This window comes from Megalopta genalis, unplaced genomic scaffold (genome assembly GCF_051020955.1).
Source record: "Megalopta genalis isolate 19385.01 unplaced genomic scaffold, iyMegGena1_principal scaffold0070, whole genome shotgun sequence".
NCBI lineage: Eukaryota > Metazoa > Arthropoda > Insecta > Hymenoptera > Halictidae > Megalopta > Megalopta genalis.
This window is the reverse complement of record NW_027476139.1, coordinates 3,851-17,444: the sequence shown is the minus strand read 5'-3', so window position 1 is coordinate 17,444 and position 13,594 is coordinate 3,851. Positions and strand designations below refer to the sequence as shown.

Here is a 13,594-nt window from a genome sequence, read left to right as displayed (position 1 = left end):
AATATATATTTTATTTTATATAGGAGTTAAAGAAATTATTATTGAATACATACTTTAAAATTAAATTGATTAAAATTTACTAGGATATAAATTTTTTATTTATTATAAATTTTAATTTAAATGTAATATTTATATAATAAAATAGCTTATCAGGATTTAAATTTCTTAATATTTATATAATAAAATAATTTACTAGGATATAAATTTTTTATTTACTATAAATTTTAATTTAAAATAAACGTTAGGATTATAATTTATTAGGTATTTTTAATACAATAATATTTATATAATAATATTAAAATTTAATTTTAATTTAAATAATTTTTATGTCTATAAATTTATTTGATTATTATAATATTTTATGGTATTGGGTTAAGTTTATTGATATTTTAATATTTTTAATAAATTAGTATTTTAATAATGATAATAAAATTTTATTTAAATTAATAATATTTAAAGTGGATAAATTTTTTTAATTAGTATAAATAAAGACTTAAAAATTAGGCATTTATTTATATAATAAAATAATTTACTAGGATATAAATTTTAATTTAAATGTAATATTTATATAATAAAATAATTTAAATATCATATTTAAAATATTATATTGTTGAATTAAAAATAAATAAATTTTTGTAATTAGTATAAATAAAGACTTAAAAATTAGGCATTTATTTATATAATAAAATAATTTACTAGGATATAAATTTTAATTTAAATGTAATATTTATATAATAAAATAATTTAAATATAATATTTTAAATATTATATTGTTGAATTAAAAATAAATAAATTTTTGTAATTAGTATAAATAAAGACTTAAAAATTAGGCATTTATTTAAATTTAATATAGCTTATTAGGGTATAAATTTTAATTTAAATGTAATATTTATATAATAAAATAATTTAAATATATTTAAAATATTATATTGTTGAATTAAAAATAAATAAATTTTTGTAACTAGTATAAATAAAGACTTAAAAATTAGGTATTTATTTAAATTTAATATAATTTACTAGGATATAAATTTTTTATTTACTATAAATTTTAATTTAAATGTAATATTTATATAATAAAATAATTTAAATATAATATTTAAAATATTATATTGTTGAATTAAAAATAAATAGATTTTGTAGTTAGTATATTTAAAGGCTTAAAAATCAGATATTTATTTAAATTAAAATTGTAATATTTGGAATTTAATCTAAAATTTTTTAATTGATTAATATTAATAGGTTTAATCAAATATTATAATATTATAATATATTATATATATATATATAAGTTAATAAATAATTTTATATTTATATTATATTTTCAAGATATATGCTTATCAAGCTCATTAACTAAAATAATAATTTATCTCAAATTAAATTTAATGTAGGAGATACAATAAAATAAGAAAAATATATAATAGTAAAAAATAATCTTAATTGAGTAAAAGGGTATTCAATTAATTGTCCTCCTAATCATGTTAATATAATAAAAGAAAGAATAAATAGTCAATAAGTATATTGATTTAAATAATAAAAGTTATTTGATGAATATTTATTTAAATTTAATATTGGTATAAATAATAAAATAAAAATTGATATAAATAATGCAATTACACCTCCAAATTTATTTGGGATTACACGAAGAATCGTATAAGCAAATAGAAGGTATCATTCAGGTTTAATATGTTCAGGGGTAATTATTGGATTTGCTAAAGTAAAATTATCTGGGTCTGATAGTAGGTATGGATATTTTATAATAATAATTAAAAATATATTGATAATTAATATATATCCTAAAATATCTTTAATAAGAAAATAAGGGTAAAAAGATGTTAAATAATATTTATTTCTTGTTCCTAGTGGATTGGATGATCCTTTGTTATGTAGGAAAAATAAATGAATGATAACTATTAATAGAATAATTAATGGTATAATAAAATGTAAGGTATAAAATCGATTTAATGTAGCATTATTAATAGAAAATCCACCTCAAATTCATTCTACAATTATTGGTCCTATATAAGGAATAGCAGACAGTAAGTTGGTAATTACAGTTGCGCCTCAAAATGATATTTGTCCTCATGGTAAAACGTATCCTAGAAAGGCTGTTGCTATAGATATAATAAAAATTAATACTCCTATATTTCATACATTTATTTTATTAAATGAATGATAATAGATTCCTCGTCCAATGCGGATATATATAATAAAAAAGAAGAATGATGCACCATTTATATGGATTAAACGAATTAATCACCCAAAATTTACATTTTTTATGATATGAATAGTTCTTTCAAAAGCATATATGGTATTTGGACAATAATGTATTGTTAAAAATAATCCAGATATAATTTGGATTAGAAGAAATAACCCTAGAATAGATCCAAAATTTCATCAGTAATTGATGTTGCTAAGGGTTGGTAATTTATTTAATGAATTTATAAAGATATTTAATAAAGGATTTAATTTTGTTAATTTGATTATTTTTGAATTTTCCATAATAATAAAATTATAATTAATTTTAGGTTAGTTTAAAAATTTATTAATTTATTTTTAATTAATTTTAAATTGATTATTAATTTTTAATTTTTCGCAGGGGTTGTAAATATATTATAGAGCATGTTTTTATTGATAAATATATAATTCACAATAAGTAGCATATAATTGTTGAGGTTAAAATTGATAATGGGTATAAATATACATTAAAAATCATATAATCATTTGATTGAGTTATTAAATTTATTGAATAATTTTTTTGTTGATAAATAATATATATTATGAATATGAATATAAATATAATTAAATACAAATAGTTGAGATTATATTTAATTTTAAGATAATTATTATTTATTATAAAAATATAAAAATATAATTATAATTCCTCTAATTGTTGAAATTATAATTATATAATAATATATAGCTATTTGATTAAACAGATAATTTATAATTAATATAATGATTGTAAAAATAATTAATAAAATTATATAATTTAATGGTATTATTTTTTTTTTATATTAATTATAATTAGAATATTTATTAAACAAAATAATAAGATTTTAATTAAAATTTCATTAATTGAGATTATCATATATATTTATTGTGGGGTATAAAAATTTAAGTATTTATTTATACTAATTATTTAATAATTGATCAAAAAATAGTTTAAGTAAAACGTTAATTTTGGGGATTAAAAATATAATAAATTTATTTTTTTGAAGATTTAGTTAGAAAAGTTAAAAGTATAGTACTAATTTTAATTTACAAAATTAATGTTTTGTTTAAACTATTTAACTAGATTTAATTCATTTTGATTTTTTTATAAGATTTAATTTAATCATATTTTTTTTAGTTGTTTCAATTTTATATAAATTTGAGGAAAGATTTTTTATACTATTAATTAGGTTTGAATTTATTTTGATTTATTCAATAATAATGAGAATTATTATTAATTCAAGAGAAAGAAATGATTTTTTGTTTATTTATTTGTTGGTTATAGGGGTAAGTGATAGAGTAATTGGTATTACTTTAATAATTAGATTAATTTTTGAAAAAGGTAATCAGAGATTAAAAATTTTAAATTTAAATATATAATGAAAATTCAGCAGAAGTTTGTAATAATTTATTTAGGAAATTTTTTAATATTATTGAGAGTTTTTATATTGTTTGATTTTAATTTATTTAGTGGGTATTCATTTAATTATAATGTTTTAGGAATTCATGAATATTCTTTTGCTTTAATTATAATGAGATTATGAATTTTTGGTATTATTTTTATATTTTTAGATAGAGAAAAAATATATAGTTGCATAAATATTTTATTATTATTATTATTAAGATTATTAATTTATTTTTCTTCTTTGAATTTTTATAATTTTTATTTAAGATTTGAAGTAGGTTTATTAATAATTTTTTATTTAATTGTAAAATGGGGAAATGGTTCTAATCGTTTAGAGGCAGCTTATTATATTATATTTTATACTTTATATTTTTCTTTACCGTTATTAATTTTTATTTTTGTAATTGAAGATACTATATTATTAATATCTATTGATTTATTAGAATTTATTTATAATGATGAATATAATTTTGTAGAATCATTATATTTATATTTTTTTATATCATTTTTTGTTAAAATTCCTTTATTTATATTTCATGGTTGATTATTAAAAGCTCATGTTGAAGCTCCTGTTTTTGGGTCAATGATTTTGGCTGCAATTTTATTAAAAATAGGTACTTATGGGATATTTCGTATATTAATTATATTTAATGGATCTTTATTAAATTTTCATGGGTGAATTATTGTATATAGATTATTAGGTGCAATTATTTTAAGTTTAAATTGTTTACGGCAGTTAGATATAAAACTTTTAGTAGCTTATTCTTCAGTAGTTCATATAGGAATATTAGTTAGAAGGATATTAACATTTAATGAAGCTAGATTTAAAGGGTGTTATATTATTATAATTGGTCATGGTTTATGTTCTTCTGGTTTATTTTATTTAGTTAATATTAATTATAAAGAAACTAATAGACGATTAATATTAATTAATAAGGATATATTAAATTATATACCGAAAATAAGATTAATGTGGTTTTTATTTTGTTCTTCTAATATAGCGAGACCAATTTCATTAAATTTAGTTGGTGAAATTTTAATATTAGTAGGTTTAATTATGTGAAGTAATAAATTAATTTTATTATTAATATTATTATGTTTTTTTAGTTTTTCTTATTCTTTATATATATATTATTATATTCAGCATGGTGAAATAAATTATTATTTAAGAATTAAGGGGGGTAAATTTATTGATTATTTAATTTTAATTTTACATTGAATTCCTTTAAATTTATTATTTTTATGATTAAATTTATTTTATTTAAATAGTTTATGTAAAATTTTGGATTGTGGATCCAAGGAAATATTTTTTTATTTTAAATTATAAATCTTTTAATTGTTTTTAGATTAATTATATTTTTCTTTAGATCTTTTTTATTTTTTTTGAGTTTATTAATGGAAATATATATGTTTATAATTTTATTTGAGTGAGTAATTGATATAATTAATAGTATAAAATTTAGTTATTTATTATATTTAGATTGATTAGGTTTAATATATATTAGGGTAGTTTTATTTATTTCAGGATTTATTATAATTTATTCAGTTAATTATATAAGTAGGGATTTATATTTATTTCGTTTTATTTATTTATAATTATCATCTATTTTATCTATATGTTTAATAATTTTAAGGCCTAGGTTATTAAGAATTATATTAGGGTGGGATGGATTAGGTTTTATTTCATATTGTTTAGTAATTTATTATCAAAATAGAAATAGAATAAATTCGGGTACACTAACAATTTTAAGTAATTGAGTAGGTGATGTAGGGATTTTAATATTAATTGGTGTTGTATCAATAAATGGTTCTTGGCATTTATTATTATATAATATAAGTTTATTATGTTTATTTATATTAGTATTAGCTGTTATTACAAAAAGAGCTCAATTGCCGTTTTCTTCTTGATTACCCGCTGCTATAACTGCTCCTACTCCAATTTCATCTTTAGTTCATTCTTCAACATTAGTGACAGCTGGTGTTTATTTATTTATTCGTTTTAATGAATTTTTTTTTTTTTAATAATAATAAGATTTTGTTATATTTATTTTTAATTTTTAGATTTACTATATTTATGTCTGGTTTAATAGCTAATTTTGAAATAAATATTAAAAAAATTATTGCATTATCAACTTTAAGTCAATTAGGATTTATAATAAGAATTTTAAGAATGGGTTATATTGAATTAGGTTTTTTTCATACATTAATTCATGCTTTTTTTAAATCTTTAATATTTATATGTGTTGGGAGATTTATTCATAGAAATATAAATTCTTAGGATTTACGATTGTTAAGGGGTTTGTTATATTTGTATCCAATAAAATCAGTTGTTATAATTATTTCTATTCTGAATTTATGTGGATTTTCTTTTTTATCAGGGTTTTATTCAAAAGATTTAATTTTGGAGTTTTATCTAATTAATAAGATAAGTATTATGGAGGTTGTATTAATATATTTAGCTACTATTTTTACTATTAGATATTCAATTCGAATAATTATAATTTTAGTTAATAAAAATAAAAATATGTCTATATATATATATGTAATAAAAATAAATTCTATATATACATGTAAATTTTTTATAATAATATTAATTTTTTTTTTGGCTAATATTTATTTTATTAATTAATAAAGAATTTTTTTTTAACAATACTTGATAAAGAATTATTGATTTATTTAAGATTTATTGGTTATATAGTTTATTTTTATTTGAATAAGATTAAATATAAAATAAAGGGTATATTATTTATTATTAGAATGTTTTATTTGAATATTTTTTATAAAATTATTTATGTTAATTTAATGGAAAAAATTAGTATATTTTTATATTTTGAGAAGATAATTAAATTGATAATGGGGTATAAATTGGTCAATTTTTATTTAATTTACAAAGTTTTTAAAAAAACAAGTTATTGAAAGAATGATTTAATTTAATTTTTTTAATTCAAATTTATGTATTGGTTATTTATTTGTTAGCAATAATGACAGTGATTTATTTAAATAGCTTAATTTAAAGTATAATATTGAAAATATTAAGGTAATTTTTAATTTTTAAATATTTATAAATAAATTCAATTAATTTTATATTGAAAATATAATGTTTTATTTAAACTATATAAAAAATAAATTTAGATAGAAATATAAGTGTTCAATTAACATTGAATTTGGAATTAGAAGTTCTAATTATCATATATTTCTTTAATTGGTTACTACAACAATGAAATTATTAACAATAATTTACCTCAGTATTTGGTTTCAATTAAGATATAAATTTTATTTAAATTTAAAATGCAATTTTAATATTATTGTTTAATTAATATCCTTTGTAATGAGTAAATTGTAATATAATAAATAATATTTGTAAATTATTTTACTTTATATAATTAAAAAATTCATTTAAAGTAATTTGACAGTCATTCGCATCAGAGTCTAATAATTAGGATAAGTATGAATATAAAGAAAGTATATAATGCTATGGTTGATACATTTTCTAATAGTCTGTAAATAGGTAAAATTAAAATAATTTCGATGTCAAAGATTAAGAATAATAAAGTTATAATATAAAAATTAATAGAAAATGGTATATGAGAGTTAGTCATGGGGTCAAATCCACACTCAAATGTGGTGTAGATTTTCCACGATTTTTAACTAACTTTATTGATGAGGTGAAGTTAATAGCAAAGATTAAAATTAGAATTAAAGAGAAAATTAATATAAATGTAATTATACATAAAATTATATATATTTTTGTCAAAAATTATTTAATTGGAAGTTAATTGTATTATATTTATACTATATATATTTAATATATTCATCAGTAAATTATAATATATAGAATTAGTCAAATAACATCAACAAAATGTCAGTATCAGCTTGTTGCTTCAAAATGGAAGTGGTGAATTATTGAGAAATGAGATTTTATTATTCGAATTAAACAGGTTATCATAAAGATAATTCCTAGAAATACATGCAAGTCATGAAATCCTGTTGCTATAAAAAAAATTGATCCAAAAATTCCATCATTCAATTATTTGAAGAGTTGAAAAATAACATCCTAGTAAGATTGTAATTAATAAGATAATGTTCGATTTTTTTTATTTTTAATTAATAAGTGATGCCTTCAAGTAATAGTAAATCCTGATGAGATTAGAATAATAGAATTTAATAGTGGGATATCATATATGGATTAAATGTAATAATATTTTTAGGTGGTCAGTTTCTTCCAATTTCAATATTAGGGGCAATACAACAATGGATAAATGTTCAAAAAAAGGATAAAAAAAAGAATAATTCAGAGATAATAAATAGGATTATTCCAAATTTTATTAGTTTTAATACGTTTAATGTATGATATTCTTGTATAGTTCCTTCTCGAATTACATCTCGTCATCATTGTGGTAGTGTTAATAAAAGGGTGATTAAGTTAAAGAAAATTATAAATAAACTAGAAGAATTGAATCAAATGATTATACTCATTAGTATATTTATAATATTAAATGATAAAATTATTGGTCATGGGCTTAAGGTTACTAAATGATATGGGTGATTTGAAATTATCATATATTAGAATGATTCATTATAATATAAGAGTCTAAGAATGATGAAAACATAAGATTGAATAATTGAAACTGATAATTCTAGAATTATCAATAAGTTTTGAATAATAATCAAGATAATAATGGATGAAATATTTATGGCAGAGCCTAATAATCAGAGTAAAAGGTGGCCAGCTAGTATGTTTGCTGATAGTCGAATTGCTAAGGTTCAGGGTAGAATTAGGTGTTTCTAATTCTTTCAATAATAATTATAAAAATTATTAATATGGGTGGAGTATTTAATGGTAGTAGATGAGTGAATATATGATTAGTATTTTTTAATCATCCGTAAAGTATATAAATGTAATTCATAACATTAAAGATATAGATAAATTGATAGATATGTGTCTGGTTGGAGTAAAAATGTATGGGAATAGTCTTAATAAGTTCAAGTTTAGAATAAGAATTATTATGGTAATGAAGATAATTAAATTTGGGTAGAATGATTTTTTTGATAAACTTAGAAATTCCTTTATAATATAGTTACAAAAAGAAATAGATAAAATATTAAATTGTGAAGGAATTAGTCAGTAAGATCAATTTAATAATATTAGAGGGATGATAATTGAGGTTCAATTTAAAGATAAAATTTTTGTTGAAGGGTCAAAAATGGAAAATATATTATTTATCATATTTTAATTTTATTACAATTATTATTTTTAAATAATTAGTTAGATAAAGTGAGAAAGATTTTCTTCAATTGTTGAATAATTGAATTTTATGTTGAAATAGTTAATTGAAATTATTAATAAAATTAATAAAATTATAAAAGTATATAAATAAAGTCAACTTATTGGACTTATTTGTGGTATAAAAGAATATTATTTAATTATTCATTAATTATTTAAATTTTTATAATCGTTAGGAGTAAGTGTTTTATTACTATAAATTGGTTTAAGAGACCATTTCTTTGATTCAGACACCTAATGAATAAAAAAGAGTATTATATAATAATTATTTTAAATTGACAATTTAATGTTATAAATTAAATAATTCTTTCTTTTAATTAATATTATGAATTCAATTAATGAAATTTCAATAATTTGTTCTTTCAATTACAATAGGTATAAATCTATGATATGCCCCACAAATTTCTGAACATTGACCAAAATATAATCCAGGTCGGTAGGTAATCAAAGATATTTGATTGATTCGTCCTGGAGTGGCGTCTATTTTAATACCTAAAGGAGGGGCAGTTCAAGAATGGATTACATCTATAGAAGTTACTAATAATCGGGCGGGTGTATTAAATGGCATAATAACACGATTATCAACATTTAATGAACAAAATTGATTTAAATTTTCAATATATTTAATTATGTAAGAGTCAAATGAAATATTTTCAAATACAGGGTATTCATAGGATCAATATCATTGATGGCCAATGGACTTTAAAGTAAAATAAGTTGGGTTTCATAGTTCATCGATAAAATATAATGTTTTTAATTGTTGAAATTTTAGCCTCGAACAAAAATTAATCTATAGTTTACTTAGTACTAAGATACTAAGATATCGGTTTACATTTTCGCCGGTTCCGTCAGCGGGCAACGACGGTGATGTAAACTGTATATAGTAGATACCGCGATACATCATCACCGGTACCATTAGATACACATCGTGCCCTGACTGTTTGGGGATCCCAGCGTCACGTATACAATGTGAAACGCGACAAATAAAACGTCTCTGATTGGTGGATAAGACGAACCCAAGAAGGGTATAAAAGAAGCGTTTTTTCTTACCGGACTCTCAGTAGAGTTTGGTCGCTCGATCGTTTTCGCCCATATACCTTCTCTCAATAAAGGAATAAAATAAAGTTCTTTTTAAGAAAAGAATTAGAATCATATTCATTTTCATTCCATAATCCCAACATTAATGATGGTACTGAGATAATTATTAGTATAATTATGGGTGTAATAGTTCATATAAGTTCAATGTTATTATTTTTTAATAATTTTAAATTTAAAAATTAATTATTTAAGATAAAAATTATGATATATATAGTAAGTCTGATGATTGTTGTTAGAAGAATTATTGTAAAGTTATAGAAATAAATTAAATTATCTGCAAAAGGTGAGTATTTCATGTAGCCATTTTTAATTAGATATTTATGAAAGAAGATTCAATTATATTAATAAATTATTTTAATAAAAATTATTGAATTTTATATATGAGGCTTAAACTCATTGCACTTAATCTGCCATATTAAATTTATTTCTTAAGGATAATTGGGATTTCATTAAATCTACGATTTTAATGGAGGATAATTTATTAATCATTCTAACGATGAATGATTAAATTTAAATAGAATTAATCGTTTTATTATAAATCTTTCTAGAATAATTATAATTAATAGAATTATACTATTGAAGGAAATTATTGATCCAATAGATGAAATAATATTTCAACAATAATAAGCATCAGGATAATCAGAGTATCGTCGTGAGAAGAAAGTTATATTAACCCCAATGAATATTATAATATATTGGAAGTTTAGTAAATGCCTATTTAAAGTTAATCCAGTAAAAACTGGGAATCAGTGAATTAAATTTGCAATAATTGCAAAGACTGCACCTATTGAAAGTACATAATGAAAATGACCAATAACATAATATGTGTCATGAAGAATGATATCAATAGAAGAGTTTGATAATATAATTCCTGTTAAACCTCCCATGGTAAATAGAATAATAAAACCTAGAGATCAAATAATAGATGGGTCCAAATAAATTTTAGAACCACAATAAGTTGCTAATCAGCTAAATACTTTGATTTCAGTTGGGATAGCAATAATTATTGTTGCGGAAGTGAAGTAAGCGCGTGTATCAACATCTAGTCCTACTGTAAATATATGATGGGCTCATGCAATGAATCCTAAAAATCCAATCCCTAATATGGCATAAATTATTCTTAGGTTACCAAAAATTTCTTTTTTTCCTCTTTCATTAAAAATGATATGAGAAATTAAACCAAATACTGGTAAAATTAGAATATATACCTCAGGATGTCCGAAAAATCAAAAAAGGTGTTGATATAGAATAGGGTCACCTCCTCCTGAAGGGTCAAAAAATGATGAATTTAAATTTCAATTAGTAAGTAATATAGTGATAGCTCCAGCTAATACTGGTAGAGCTAATAAAAGTAAGATTGCAGTAATTTTTACAGATCAGGGGAATAGAGGAATTTGGTCATAATTTAAAGATAGGTTTTTTATTAATATAATTGATGCAATAAAGTTAATTGCTCCTATAATTGAAGAAATTCCAGCAATATGAAAGGAAAAAATTGTGAAATCGACTGATGATCTTGGATGAAATTCTGAAGACGATAATGGGGGGTAGATTGTTCATCCTGTAACTGACCCTGAATTAAAAATATTTCTTAATAATAAAAGAATTAGCGATGGAATTAATAGTCAAAATATTATATTATTTATACGTGGGAAAGCTATATCTGGTGCTCTAATTATTAATGGAACTAATCAATTTCCAAATCCACCAATTATAAATGGTATAACTATAAAAAAGATTATGATAAAAGCGTGTGATGTTACAATAGAGTTATAAATTTGATCATTGTTAATTCATCCTCCTGGGGTTCTTAATTCCATTCGGATAATTATTCTTATTGAGGCTCCTATAGAGTAGCGGCCCATATTGCAAACATAAAATATAATATCCCAATATTTTTGTGATTAGTTGAGTAGAATCATTTTTTATTATTATTAATTAAGATATAATTATTTTCAATAAATATATTAAACTTTGAAGGTTTAAAGTTTAATTAACTTAAAATCGTAAATTATATAATATTATGCTTTCACAATAAAATATAATTAAGAACATTACCTTCAAAAATAATTCATATTTATTTATTAATCTCCCCTTCAATTTTATTATATAATGATTACTAATTACAAATCTCCATTTAATGTATTATATATACTTATATTAATTTTCATTAACTCAATAATTATTTTTTTTAGTGAACCATTTATTTTATGAATTTGTTTTGAAATATCCTCAATAACTTTCTTCATTTTATTAAATTACAATTACTTAAAAAAAGCAAGTTTAAAAATTAAATCTAATTCATTAAATGAAAATTATTGAAATTACTTTCTATATATATCCATAATCTTTTCAATTTTCTTTTTTAACTATATATTTATTTAATTTATGAATATAAACTGTTATCTTTAAATTTGCAATTTAATATTTTACTTAAATTACACAAATAATCTAAAATTATATAATATTAGAAATACACAATTTCATTAATAAATTTACAATTTATTCCTTTAACTCAGGCATAATATTATATAATTTACGATTTTAAGTTAATTAAACTTTAAACCTTCAAAGTTTAATATATTTATTGAAAATAATTATATCTTAATTAATAATAATAAAAAATGATTCTACTCAACTAATCACAAAAATATTGGGATATTATATTTTATGTTTGCAATATGGGCCGCTACTCTATAGGAGCCTCAATAAGAATAATTATCCGAATGGAATTAAGAACCCCAGGAGGATGAATTAACAATGATCAAATTTATAACTCTATTGTAACATCACACGCTTTTATCATAATCTTTTTTATAGTTATACCATTTATAATTGGTGGATTTGGAAATTGATTAGTTCCATTAATAATTAGAGCACCAGATATAGCTTTCCCACGTATAAATAATATAATATTTTGACTATTAATTCCATCGCTAATTCTTTTATTATTAAGAAATATTTTTAATTCAGGGTCAGTTACAGGATGAACAATCTACCCCCCATTATCGTCTTCAGAATTTCATCCAAGATCATCAGTCGATTTCACAATTTTTTCCTTTCATATTGCTGGAATTTCTTCAATTATAGGAGCAATTAACTTTATTGCATCAATTATATTAATAAAAAACCTATCTTTAAATTATGACCAAATTCCTCTATTCCCCTGATCTGTAAAAATTACTGCAATCTTACTTTTATTAGCTCTACCAGTATTAGCTGGAGCTATCACTATATTACTTACTAATTGAAATTTAAATTCATCATTTTTTGACCCTTCAGGAGGAGGTGACCCTATTCTATATCAACACCTTTTTTGATTTTTCGGACATCCTGAGGTATATATTCTAATTTTACCAGTATTTGGTTTAATTTCTCATATCATTTTTAATGAAAGAGGAAAAAAAGAAATTTTTGGTAACCTAAGAATAATTTATGCCATATTAGGGATTGGATTTTTAGGATTCATTGCATGAGCCCATCATATATTTACAGTAGGACTAGATGTTGATACACGCGCTTACTTCACTTCCGCAACAATAATTATTGCTATCCCAACTGAAATCAAAGTATTTAGCTGATTAGCAACTTATTGT

General features: G+C 20.2%; 4 pseudogenes; 2 read left to right on the top strand and 2 right to left on the bottom strand.

The window, feature by feature from the left end:
- Window positions 1-1,351: 1,351 nt before the first annotated feature.
- On the bottom strand, window positions 1,352-2,395 carry LOC143261875 (cytochrome b-like; annotated as a pseudogene).
- A 290-nt stretch (window positions 2,396-2,685) lies between these two features.
- On the top strand, window positions 2,686-4,876 carry LOC143261876 (NADH-ubiquinone oxidoreductase chain 4 pseudogene; annotated as a pseudogene).
- A 6,348-nt stretch (window positions 4,877-11,224) lies between these two features.
- Window positions 11,225-11,880, bottom strand: LOC143261861 (cytochrome c oxidase subunit 1 pseudogene; annotated as a pseudogene).
- A 782-nt stretch (window positions 11,881-12,662) lies between these two features.
- LOC143261862 (cytochrome c oxidase subunit 1 pseudogene) lies at window positions 12,663-13,318 on the top strand (annotated as a pseudogene).
- The last annotated feature ends 276 nt before the right edge of the window (window positions 13,319-13,594 follow it).